The sequence below is a fragment of the Zootoca vivipara genome, chromosome 8 (genome assembly GCF_965207765.1).
Source record: "Zootoca vivipara chromosome 8, rZooViv2.hap1.1, whole genome shotgun sequence".
Lineage (NCBI taxonomy): Eukaryota > Metazoa > Chordata > Lepidosauria > Squamata > Lacertidae > Zootoca > Zootoca vivipara.
In genome coordinates this window covers 11381737-11395706 of record NC_142591.1, presented here as the reverse complement: position 1 = coordinate 11395706, position 13970 = coordinate 11381737, and the positions used below count along the sequence as shown (strand labels likewise).

The following is a 13970-nucleotide window of genomic DNA, read 5'->3' as shown; positions in this document are numbered from 1 at the left end:
TTAGGATCCTTCTCCTAGATGGGTTACCTTCTCAGGTGGATGAGCCCCATCTGCCCCCTCTACAGCATGTGCAGAAACCACCTTCTTGTCCATTAGACCCACTATTGGTCTCACCCGATCGATTTGCCGGAGCCTGTCTTCTCATGCAGTGGAAGGCCCTAGCTCAGGCATCCCCAAACTGCGGCCCTCCAGATGTTTTGGCCTACAACTCCCATGATCCCTAGCTAACAGGACCAGTGGTCGGGGAAGATGGGAATTGTAGTCCAAAACATCTGGAGGGCCGAAGTTTGGGGATGCCTGCCCTAGCTCACTGAGACCCATCAGCTACCCTCAACTGGTTTAGCCGGCCAGTTGAAGCCATGCCCTAGGTGTGGCTGCTGTCACATGCTGACAGCTTCTAGGAGCCACAGGTGAGAGCTGAGAGTGTATGGGGTGTTAGGAGATGGGTAGTATGTCTGGTGGGGGATACATTGTGCTCCTTCTGGGGTAGTTTGTCCACTTTTGGTCCTCACACTGCACTCAGCTCTCACTATGTAAACTATACAGTAGTTGACTTATTGGAAGAGTTTGAGTTCCTAAGCGTATTTGGTTATTGAACAATGTATTCACCTGTGAGTCTTGTCATCAAAGCAGTAGTTTTTCCAACTGGGAATGATACATAGCTTATTAATGATACAAAGCATCTTTGAAATCTCAAACAGGCCTCATAAGAGGCAGCGCTTGCTGTGTGACAATAGCAAGAAACGGCAGCTTTCACTTTGAGATATCAGAGTTCCATAAATATAATGTGACATGTTTGCTTTCCTTTTCCTGAGATGTTTGCGAAAAACCCATCTGCAATTCCCCATCCACTGGAGAAGTGGCTCATATCTGATCTTCAGCAAAGCAGACTGCGGTTGGCTTCGGCCTCCTCTGCTAAGATCCAACAGCAAAAGAAAAGCAATGATGAAACCAATTAAGCATGAATGTGCACATTTCAGCAGCAGGATAGAGACATTGTCAAAGTTTGTAACCGTCTAGTTTGGAATTTGAATTTGTTCAGCTGGTAATGCCCAGCTATAAAACAAACTGAGCACAGTGTCTCCAGGAAGTTGTTTTCTTGCTCAGAATGTAAAACAAGTATCTGCGGATATCCAGGCAGCATGGTGACTGGCCAGGCTGCTTTCTAGATATGCGATGAAAAGTTATTCAGTGTTAGGCCCTTGCTTTCACTGAAACCGCCTTGGGTTGCTGCGCATAACACATACCCTCCAATTAAGTGTCTCTATTTTCCCGGGACAGTCCCGGAATGACGAAAGCCATCCTGGCTTCTGATTTGATCTTGGAATGTCCCTATTTCCACTGCCAGCTTCGCCAAACTCAGGGAGGACGAGGAGCCACTGCTTGTCCTGTGTCTAATATTGCCCCTTTCTAGAATTTATTTGTAGGTGGGTTTCTAAATTTGTAAATCTACCAAAGAATAAAATAAGATCAGGATTAAGGGGTTTTCTCAGGATGGCGGAGGGAGTGGGTGCTGTGCCCCATTGGTGCAGTAGTGGTGGAAATACTCTGCAGGGGGACAGGACAAAATATGGGGGGGTCAAAGAGGGTCAGTTGTCAGGGGGAGTGCTACATGTCCCTATTTTCATCTGAGGCATGTTGGATGGTAGGATAACAAGGTGCTGCAACCCTCCTCTGGCTCAAATGACCTTATTTGAAGTTGCTACATGTCCACTCACTCTCACCTGTGCACCTCACCATAGCTGCCAAGTCTCCCGTTTTCCCCAGGAAATCCCCGTTTTTCCAGCTGTTCCTAGCTGAAAAAAACAGAATTTTTTTGTTTTTCCCCGGTTTATTCTGGCGTGGTGGCCATTTTGGAACTGGGCAGAGCATGCTCAGAGGCGACTTTTGATGCTGCTCAGCCCAGTTCCAAGATGGCGGCAGCGCTACTTCCGGTCTGCTATTTCCGGCCCGGTCCTTTATTTCTCTGACAGCAACTTGGCAGGTATGCACCTCACTCATACAGAACCTCCAATACAGGCTGGTTCTGCCAGCCTTCCTAGCACCACAGCAAGCACAAGGCAGCACGGCATATATAAATACAGCAGCTCATGCCAGACTTCTTCCCCAGGAAACCCTTAATTATTAATTGTTACAATTCACCAGGAGAAGAAGCAAGCAAGGAAAAAAGAAGTGCAACGTCACTTGCCCTCATCACTGGTCCTTCTGCACCAATAGCGGGGAAGTTTTTCCAACCGGAGGGCCACATTTATTTATTAATTCTGGGCAGCCTTCCAGAAGCCACAGGCCAGAGGTGTCAGGGCCAGAGGCAAAAGGAAGCAGATCGGTTAAAGTAAACTTGGCTTTTGTACAGTAGGCTAGTTTCTGCACACACTCACCAACAACTCTCCATCCAGCAAACAAGAAGTATTGTCACGGTTCAAGGATATGTTGCAGCCGGCCCAAAACACTCAAGGGGAGAACAAAGAAGGGCTTTGCAGAGAGTCCTAGGGGCCAGCCAGAGAAGATTGTGCGGGTGCATTTGGCCCTGGGTATGAAGTTCCCCATTCCTGCTCTTTAACGAGATTGCTACACACATTGCAAAGGATAATGCAGGCCAGTTTGCTTACAAGGGCCTGCTTCTAGAATCATAGAATTGTAGAGCTGTAAGGGGACTCCGAGGATCCACCCGCTGCAATGATGAAATCTCAGCTAAAGCATCCATGACAGATGGCCATCCAACCTCTGCTTGAAAACCTCCAAGGAAGGAGAGTCCACAACCTCCCAAGGGAGACCGCTCCACTTTCAAACAGCTCTTACGGTCAGAAAGTTCTTCCTGACGTTTAGTCAGAATCTCCTTTCTTTTCTTTTCTTTAAAAAAAAATTGCAAAAAACATAACAAGCTATATTTGTTCTAGTATTTTTATTTCTGGTTTGTTTTTTTGCACACCAGTTATCAGGGGAAAGCCTGAACGCAGTCTCCCACTACCACAAATTATGCAGTCGAGTTTCCCACATTTGGGGAAATCGCAGGGGTCAGGCCTCACCCTGGGAAAACCTCCTTCATGATCAAGGTGTCTCCCCTGCCAGGTAAGTATCAGAATCTCCTTTCTTGTAGTTTGAAGCCATGGGTTCGAGTCCTCCCCTCCAGAGCAGGAGAAAGCAAGCTTGCTCCATCATCCATGAGATAGCCATCTTTAAATATATAAAGGGCTATTATATCTCTTCTCAGTCTCTTTTTTCCCCAGGCTAAACCTGCCCAACTCCTTCAACCATTCCTCATAAGGCTTGGTTTCCAGACCCTTGATCATCTTGGTTGCCCTCCTCTGCACACATTCCAACTTGTCGATGTCTTTCTTAATTTGGGGCACCCAGAACTGGACACAGTATTCCAGGTGTGGTCTGACCAAGGCAGAGCAGAGTGGTACTAATACTTCCTCAGACTGTAGCCAGGGAATAGGTATGAATATTTTCAATATATGGTTAGGGACAGCATATTCTGGAAAGCAAAACCTTTTAACAATATGCAAAGCCTCCATGATTACAAAATTAATGCATTTATTAAGTTCATATAAATGTCACCCACTGACCATCATTTTTCTTTAGGGAACATGAATGGACAGGCATTTATTAATTTAGCATGTACAGATAACACTAAATGCAGCAAGTATTGAAAAAAATCAATGAACTTGAAAGTGTGTTTTGTTTTGTTTTTTTCTATTTTGCAATAAGCTGTTCTCTTTAGAAGGGCCTCTTTGCAAAACAGAAGTAATTAAACAAGATTTAGAAACTCATTTGTATTTTAAAACATTCTTAAATGGAGATAAATAATGTATTTTTGCTGGAGAAAAAACTGTACCAGCTAAATGTAATTTATTACTTTGTTTAGTTTCTCAATAATGTGCTGTTCATCAAAAGGCAGCAAGAAAAATCCATCTCCTGAAGTCATAATACATGTGCTGGAACTAATTGTAGCACACAGGAAAATCCATTTCAGATTCCAGAAAGTGTTTTCATGTCTGGAATGTAAAAGAAAAACAGTTAAGCTCAAATATGTACACTTGAACCCAGTACTTGATTTCTAAACAAAGAAAACTGGACTTCAAGCCAGCCTTTTCCCAGATGCATTATTATGATTATCATCATTGGTTTATTAATTGCCTTCCAAACAACCATATCAAGGCAAATTACACATAGGATTATTTAAAACAGAACACAAAGGCATCAAATAGGTTTGAAACAAAACCGAAACCCTAAGAACGTAGATATTCATGTTAAAGACCCATTCTGAGAGCAAATGTAAAATGCAGATAAATAATAAGTCCTAGAGGTGGAGCAGTTTGATTCAGTTCACAATATGCAAGGCCAAACACACACACCCTTCCAAATCCACAGTTCTCCAATTGTTTGCAGTGTATTTTTACAGCCATGTTAAAAATGCAGTGGGACGCTGGTGGCGCTGTTGTCTAAACCACAGAGCCTAGGGCTTGGTAATCAGGAGGTCGGCAGTTTGAACCCCCACGATGGGGTGAGCTCCCGTTGCTCAGTCCTAGCTCCTGCCAACCTAGCATTTTGAAAGCCCTAGGCTCAGTGGTTTAACCCACAGCGCCACCCGTGTCTATTTTAAAGGTTTAACAGCCTCTATTTCCATGCTTTGCTTTGCTGAATATTTTGTGATTTTAAATCTCTGCTGTGGTTCTCCCACCAAAGAGAACTTGCCCCAAACTTATATTTTGGCAGCCAGGAGCTCTCCTTTTTGTACCTACATTTCTCCTTGCCACCAACAAGCATATATTTGACTGAGCTGTGGTTGGGGACTTAATGCCGGCTGAGCCAAAGATCCACTGCATTCAAAACTGCTCATTCCAGCAGAACTTGCTATAGAATTGTCCCTCGTGTAACCCACATAAGAGTTGCCAATTCATTGCAGTTCAACTATGTGTTTAGTCTGAGAATAATGCATTTCTGCAGAATGCCAAACAATTATAAAAGTTTGCCCCCCCCCATGTGATACTTTATAATGATGACTTCACACACATCACACGCCCAATTGTTCCTGTGGTATACAGAACAGGGTATTATAAGTCTAACAGCTTTTATCGCCTAATTCTTCACATCCCAAAATACATTTTGGACACAATGCCATGCTCCCATTTTCTCCACTGACATTTCTGAAACAATTCCACCAACATAAAATTACCCAAGCAATCTGACAAGTGTAGATCTTGCTAATGTGTAAATTATTGTAGCAACGAGAAGCTGTGTGTTTTGTGCATTAAACTTTAAACATCATCCATAAAAGCTCAACTGCATGCCTGCTTAAATATGGGTTACGAAAATATCTATTATCAGAAAGGCTCAAATGGGATTTAACATTTGCTCTTCGGTTAAGTTGATGGTAATGCAGACTCCTTTTGTTTGTTTGGCTTTTAGGTGATAAAACTGAAAACATGAAGACAGCTTTAATTACAAGCATTCAACAATCCTACAGTATGTATGATAAAAAGGCACTGAGATTTGTTTTTAATAGCCCGAGGGGCTATTTTGACTTCTCTACTCATTTCTCTGTGTATTAAAAATGCATTATTAGTAGCATTCACAAGATTGCTTAGAAGTCTGGGCTTTTTATCCTCCTCCTTTATTTTTTGTGTACTAGAATTATCTGGTTTTCTTTTCTATTCATGCATTTAGTTAGCCTGATTCATTTCAAAAAGTGAAGTATCTTCAGTTAGAAACTTACATACTGTATCTGAAATATTCAAGGATGTTTGAAGGACCAGATAATTCAGTTCCAGCAAAGTATGGGTACTTATGGCCAAACTACACATGAAATTAAATGTGCTTTTCAATTCCATGTGCAGCAGGTGTGAAGGCGGAATTAAACCCCTCCCCTATTGCGATCCAGACAAAAATCTCTCTTGCACATGAAGAGACTTGTCTGCAAGGGAGAAGCAAATCGTGTCCTCCCTAAAAGAGGGCATGTGTTGCAGTGAGACCTGGAGACTGACCTCCTGTGTTGTGGGTTGGATAACACTGGTCAGCCACAACACCCGATTGGTAGGTCCCCCGATGTTGGGTTCAATCTGGCCAATGGGGCACAGTACAAACAGATCACGGGACCTATATATACCCATGCACATGACCCAGAGCTTCCTCTTTTGGCTCCTGCATTCAGAACACCTGCCCACCTCTCCCTACTTTTAGGGCATTTTGCGTTTGACCTTGCTATGCCGTCATGTGTCATCTGTCACTGGGACAGGGGCACGGCAGGAAATTTCCCCACTTGGCTGATTGGCTGGTGCCATTTCAATTTTGCCTGCCGCATAGCAAATCATCACAACTTGTAAGGTTGCGGATAGGCACTGGTTCAGGTGATAGGAATGGGAGAACGGTCTCGCCATCCCTATGTGAAGGGTATTCCGTTAAAGGAATCCAGGGACTCAAATGGTTTGGTCAACCCCCGAGAGGAGGTTGTGCCCGTGCCTGAGTCCAGGGGGACATCTGGGTGGCAGACATAGTCTGTTCCCCGCTTTCCGCCTATCCAGGTGTTTACCCTTGGCTGACCTATGCTGGTGCCCTGGGTCAGTGCTCCCTGCAAGGGTGCAGGGAGCTAGTCGAACCAGAGCCTATGCAACCACTCACTTTCTGTAATCATAAAGTTGTGGCCTAAATTCTGCCAAAAACCAGAACTAAAATTTGAGTCAAGTGTGAATTTATTTAGGGGGGAGGTCTCTGGGTCTGAACACGCAAAGGTAAGAAACTTGCATACATGCAGCTGTGCAAAGCAGACTTTGTGCAGCTGAGGAATGCTACAGTGTTATGAATGTCTAAATGTCTCAAGCTTAAGCAAGACCACAATAAAAATATTTTTCATTCATTAATTAAATAATAATAATAATAATAATAATATAATTTATTATTTATACCCCGCCCATCTGGCTGGGTTTCCCCAGCCACTCTGGGCGGCTTACAACAGAAAAATGAAATAAAACAGTTAAACATTAAAAGCCTCCCTAAACAGGGCTGCCTTCAGATGTCTTCTAAAAATCTGGTAGCTGTTTTTCTCTTTGACATCTGATGGGAGGGCGTTCCACAGGACAGGCGCCACCACCGAGAAGGCCCTCTGCCTGGTTCCCTGCAACTTGGCTTCTTGCAACGAGAGAACCGTCAGAAGGCCCTCGGATAATTACCTCAGGTTAAGAACAGTTTCAGGTTAAGAATGAATTAAGTTCTTAACCCGAGGTACCACTGTAATTGGTTCAGCAACTTCCATGCACATGATGTGTGATGCTAATTATTTCCCCCCAAGAGTTAAATGATTACTAATCAGAAGCAGCTACAGGAGAGCTACCAGATTCAGGTGAGGGTCAGATGCCTTGTCAACCCCAGCAGGCTTGCCCACCATTCTCCTAAAGTAGAGAAGCCTAGCAAGGAAGACTTGTGTATAGTACGCAGGTCTGAAAGGGCCACAAAGGGTAAACCACCCAAAAGGTATGCTGAAGAGTTTGCTAAAACAGTCATAGCAGATACAGCTGTTTTAGTAACTCTGAGAAGGTTTGGGAACCTTCAAGCTTCCAAGAGGTCCAAAGTTTAACCTCAGAGGATGCTGAGCTATGGTTAAAGGCTGAACTTGATTCCCTAGGCCTCTCTTCTAATAAATCCGGCTCTGGTTGAGGGAATACATAGAACAGATTTTGCGGAGTGCATGGGGGAAGGGGAAGGACAGGAAGTTTAATTGAGCAAGCAAAAGTCCTTTAGCAAATGGGATGTTTTCTTTGGATACAACTCTTAGGTTGAAATTCTAGCATGACTTATCTAGGAACATGTTAGTCCCATTGGAAAAGACAAAGGAATGGTGCATAGGAGCGAGTGACCTAAGTGCCATTGATTTCAGCTTGCAAATTGCTTTTGCTGGGTTTTTAATTTTTTTACTGGGCCTAATTCAGAGGTCCACATTCCAGAGTGGCACACAACTCGCTTTTGCACCAGTATAGGATCATCCAACAGCCCAATTCATTCACATAGGTCTCTTTTTATAGACAAATTGCCCTTGCTGGATCAACAGTGGGTGGATTTGAGCAGCTCACATGAGGGTGCTATGCCAGGAAAAATTCAACCACAGAAAAGGTTGTGTTGTTCACAGAGCACATGACTGCAAAGCCTCTCAGATGGTTCAGAAATGGCAATAACTTTCCAGTTCTTCTTAAAATAGTATTGTGATGGAAAGATTAATTTCCCATCTTTCAGATTAGTATTTTCAAGAATGATAGTTTAATTTGCTTTGAAATAAGATGTAGCTAAAATTACCCACCAGGAACCATAATCTCAATACTCTTATTTTAATAATTCAAATAATTAGTATTCGAAATATATTGCCGCCCGCTACTTAAAGGAGATAGAGAATGTATACCCTAGGACAAGAGTGCATTATCTCCCAATGACACATTTTCTTTGTGTATTATCAAGATATGAGGGGAAACTCCCCCACATTTGATGTACAACTAATAAAACATTAAACGACAGAGCGATTCAAAAGGACCCATTAAGTACAACAATGCCTCCCATTTCAAAAGGATTGATATATCTGAATCATGAAAGAGTCTGAAACAAAATTTTCTTATTACTTCAACAAATGAGATTAAAACAGTTAATTGCATTAATTATGTGACACTGGATTTTCCTTCTCATATTGGCCTGAGCTGTTTTCTGCATTTAAATCTATCCAGCTTAAAGCCAAATAAGCAGATGGGGGGGGGAGTGATGATCTTTTTTCATATATATATAAAAAATACCCTTGATAATTAAATGACATAATGTCTTCATTACTAAGAAAGCAACTTATTTCCAATATTTTTTTTTTTTGTATTGAAAATACATTTTGTGCTCCCGCTCTTCTCCGAGTTATTTATGACTAGTGGTAGAATTCACCAAGCCTACCCCGTCAGCTAAAGCTCTGAACTAAGACTTCCACCCGTACAATGGGGGTTCCCCCCATGACCCCACCCCTAAATTATCTGGAGTGAAACCCACCCCCCAAAAAACCAGTTTGTGTGGGGAAGAGGGGGGTTGTTTCATCTGGCAGATATTGAAATCTGCCCTTCAGAAAAGTCATGAGGTAGAATTCAACTATGTCATATACTCTGGGTATCAGCCCATTGGATTCAGTGGATCTACACTGAGTGTGACTTGTACAGATACTGTAAGGAGCGGGTGGCACCGTGGTCTAAACCACTGAGCCTCTTGGGCTCTTGGTTGGTGGTTCAAATCCATGTGACGGGGTGAGCTCCCATTGCTCTTCCCCAGCTCCTGCCAACCTAGCAGTTTGAAAGCACACCAGTGCAAGTAGATAAATAGGTACAGCTGCGGCAGGAAGGTAAATGGGGTTTCCATGCACTCTGGTTTCCATCATGGTGTTCCGTTGCGCCAGAAGCGGTTTAGTCATGCTGGCCACATGATCCAGAAAGCTGTTTGTGGGCAAACACTGGAACCCTTTTTTAGCTTTTACTGTACAGATGCTACTCTTCTGCTCATAGAAATCATACTGAGATACACAGATCAGAGGGGGAACCGGCTGCTTCTCCAAACCAGGGGCTGCATGCCAGTGTCAGGCAGGACTAGAGATAGAAAAGTGTGTGGCACCAGAGACAAAAAGTGGTTGGAGCAATGTGGCTCTTACTTTTGTACAGAAGCTGATAGTCAGAATTTTCTATACACATATGACGTCAGGGACTGGCTGGACACTGAGCAGTGGTGATTAGCTCAGTGTGCACCAGGAGAAGTGGGGTTGGAAACAGTCGCAGAGGAAGGGGCTTCGGTACCCGGGGTGATGGGGGTGTGACACGTCGCACATGGGGGCATGGCACGTTGCTTGGGGGCGTGGCACGTCGCACGAGCAAGCATCCCAAGGGGGAGGCACCTGTCCGCAGTGATGTCACCCGCCAATTGGCACCCGGGGCCACCGCCCCACCCCCCACCCCCTTCCTCCACCACTGGTTGGTGACTGACTTGGAAGAAGGGAGCAGTCACCTGGGGGAGTCTGTAACAGCCAGGAGATGATAGTCAGAGTCAAGAGACACTGCAGGATTGGAGAGTGAAGAAGAGGGGCAGGAGGGATAGATCAGGCTAGTGCAGAATCAAGAGCTTCCACACCTTCTCCTCCTCCACTGTCTTCCAGGACCAAAAGAGAATTGAAGAGGGATTATTTGCCTGCTTGCGTGCAGCTCAGGTGGAGGGAGATACATAAGGTTGGGGGCAGGGTCCCTCTGTTCTGGCAACTGCCTCATCAGGTGCAAACCTAGGAGTATTTGTGGCTTGTATGAGTCCACTGTTTTATTTGTTTTGTTTTGTTTTGTCGTGTTTTATGATGGGCATAAAGCCAAATAAACATCTTTGCTTTGCAGAGAGAGATGTAGGACTGAGGGACATGCCTTTCCTAACTTCTAACTTTATACCATTGTCAATTCCTCCTTCTGGACATTCCTTACCTGAGACAGCTCTGGGACACACACAAACATGGAGCTCTGTGTGTAGACAAGCAAAAGGCCTCGTCACAGTACAAGGGGCCATTCCAGCCAATAAAAACCACTGAAGGCAGACAAAGAGCAGAGTTGGCAACAAAGGCAAACCTAGGCTCCACTGAGCCCTTGGCAAGGAGATATTGGCCACCAAGAGCACAGGAGGAGCTGCCCGGGGAGCACGCGGATAGGTGCGCAGGACAGAGTGGAGAGCCACAATTTTTGTGCTTCCCTGGGCCTGAATGGTTTGCGGGGGCCAACCCCTAAGTACGCCCCTGGCTAGTCAGCAGGTGTGGCTAGGGGAGAGTTCTAACAGGGGCTGAAGCATCCCATTCTAATCCCCCCATCCCCTTCTAAGTCACAAAATATTTTTATATTTAACAAACACATTTTTTTTATTAGGCAAACAAAATCCAAAAGATTTTATAAAGGGGTGTTAAAATAATTCCCTTTCTTGCGCACTCCAGCTCTGGCCCAATCTATGCTAATGTAATACAAGCGCAAAGTCAACTTAGTACAATACTTGTTTTCGTCTCAGAGGTTTATATTTTCCTTGGACGGAGCGCTTATGTTCATATTGATCACTCTGCATTTACAAGCTGCCTTTTTTAAAAAAGAAGAAGATTCAATGCTTCTGAGAAAAATATTCTCGCAGCTAATATGGATAGCTTCCTTGATGCTGAAAAAGTGAGCTCTGCTAATGCAGTGTTTGGGAAGGAATGGCTGAAGTGTCTCATCCATTTCCTGGTAATTGGTAGGCTCCTACAATTGAGGTGCAAATAACTCCTTGTCTGAACTAAATTCTATAGGAGATGCTGAACATAAGTGTGGCCTTGCTGAGTCAGTTACACTAAATGTTAAAAATTGAAGCATTCCAGCATGAAAGGAGGGGCTGAAATATTCCCCTTAAGCCCCTCCAGCCTTTATTTTATCATGCCTGCTTGATGATATTAACAGCCCTTCCAGACTGCTGCTGTCACCTCTCCACATCCCCTTCTAAGCTCCATCATTGCTTTTATCATTGCCATCAACTTGCTAGAGATGCAGTCCATTCAATGAGGGATCACATAGCCAGTAAAACTCCAGCTCAACAGCATGTTTAGGTTAGGCTGTGCAGTGACTTCACAAAGCCTAAATCAGAATAGACTACAGGATGGTATCAGTTGATTCGGTATATGGACAACACTCTAAATGGGTGTCACAGAGTGCTACAAACATTTTGCCACCCTGGGTATTTTCAGGGAAATGCTTATGAAGCGCAGCATCCTGCATTTGGGCTTATTTCTGTTGCCGTTACCTTTAACCGTTGTGAATAAGAACAGTGCACACACAAACCCAGAAAAACCTGTGACATAATTCCTATCATTCACACACAGTTTCTAGCAATCAGAGTTTGGAGGAACTCACCTCTTGGCAGTCTCTTTTAGCATAAATACATTTTGCCTGATACTATTGGCCTGCTTAAATGGTACCCATAAACAATATCAGAAGTTAATTGTGTGAAACAATGTTTGTTATTAACATATGCCTGCTGGCTAGTTCCTCATAGATATCTAACCATAAATTGAAAATCAATAAAGCAAGAAACCAAATTAATTGTTTTTCCTCCCAAATCTTCTCCGTCTTGTCTCTCACTGTCTCTGGGTGATTCTGTAATTCATTCTGCACAGCAAGCGTGCCTTCTTTGAGTTCTTTCTGACAGGTTTCTCCATCTCTCATCTTTGAGATCCCTGCTCCTGCTAAAACTTGACAGGTTTTCCTTTTCACTTTTAGTTTTTAACCATCCATTTCTATTAAAAAACTTATTCATTCTCATATTGTCTCGAGAATTGATGTAATGTTATTTTACATGGTTCGAGGACTTCATTTCCCCATCACAACCATGAATAACTCGCTGGTTCTTCTGCTGCTCACTTCAGTTTTCTTTCCTCTCATTTTGATCACCTGTTCCTTTTGCTTTATATTGGTTCCTCTTTACTAGATTAAGATTAAGCTTCTTTTATTTGTTTTTCAGTGTCTTCATGATCTGTGTCTCTGTGCCCCACAACTCTGCTTTCTCTTCACACACCTTCTCTGTCTCTCTATGATTCAGTTTTGTTTCAAACCTCATCTCTCATACATCATTCCTTGGATTTGTTCTTCATACCTTGTGGCATAATCTGCTGGTCCACCACCAACACGGCTGGCTTTTCCCATCATTTTATTTAAGACTAGCTGGCCCTGCCATGCATTGCAGTGGCTTAGTCTGTTAAATGGGCCCTCAGAGTCCCCCTTCAGACTCATGAGCTCTCCCAGCCCCTCCTCCCCCCACCCCACCCCGCTCACCCATGTGATTGGCCCCACCCTGTTCTGACCCATGACCTTTCCCTCCCCTTCCATCCCCCATCCCCCACCCAGGGGAGCCCCCACCTTTTCTCTGCCTGTCTGCAAACCTCTACTAGACCTAGTCGTACTCAGCCTAGTCTGCTGTGGAGAGGGAAGCTTTCCTACCTGTAGTACCAGTGTAGCCGCCACTAGAAGCCGCTGTTGCAGAAGTTCTCCTGATTCTGGATTCTATTTCCCAGCATGCACTTTAGGATGAGTTGTGTGTTCTGGAACAGGGGTTTGGGTTTTTTTTTTACCTGGCACAGGTGTGACATTGGTCTTAGCAAACTTTATAAGAGCCTTCGGACATTCGCTTGGGACGTTGTGTCAAAATTTGAACGCAATCAGTGAAGCGGTTTCGGAGAAAAGTGGATACTAACCCACATGCCCAGTTTACATTTTTATATACTGTATATAGATGTTATTGTATCTATTTAGTATTGCTTTCCCTTTCTGGTTTTTCTTCAAAGGTCACAAACATCCAATTCGCATTTAGTACATTAGCCCTTGTCCTTCTGGTTCCTTTTCCTTGTGTGCTGTGTTTTACCAGATTGTAAGACTGCAGATAAGCAAATAAGTTGAAGCTAGACTTTCCCCTCCATGAATAGAAAGACTCCTTCTGATTGTAGAGAACTGGGAACCAGCCAAGGCTCCCCACTGAAGGAAGGGAGCCAACATTTTTCCTGTAGAAAAACCTCTCACTGATTAAAATTGCAGCTAGTTCTATTTGCATCCCTCTAATACTTTACCTGTATGCCACACTGGATATTTCCATGATTGTGATCACAGTACAGCATGTGTTTTGTCTTCTTCAAATTCTGTTTAAAACTCCCTTGAAAAATTCTGTTCAAAACAAGATTATAAGAGATGCTTTAGCATGAAAGGAGTAAAATGTGCAACTTCAGATAAATTAGAGGCTTAACATATCACAAAAATGTAGATATCACAAAAAATCATCATTTGTAATTACATATAGCCTAACACAATATAAAAGGGTGGTTGATGGTTTAAATATAGTTAATTTCAGTTTCCCTACCCAAATTATTGGAGAAAGATTTCAGATTGCCAAAGCTGTTTCGTGTGTCTTTATGCATCAAGCCTAAAAATCTCTTT

General features: G+C 43.5%; 1 pseudogene; it reads right to left on the bottom strand.

Moving 5' to 3' along the window:
* Positions 1-2936: 2936 nt before the first annotated feature.
* Positions 2937-3077, bottom strand: LOC118090581 (U1 spliceosomal RNA; annotated as a pseudogene).
* Between the last annotated feature and the right edge of the window lie 10893 nt (positions 3078-13970).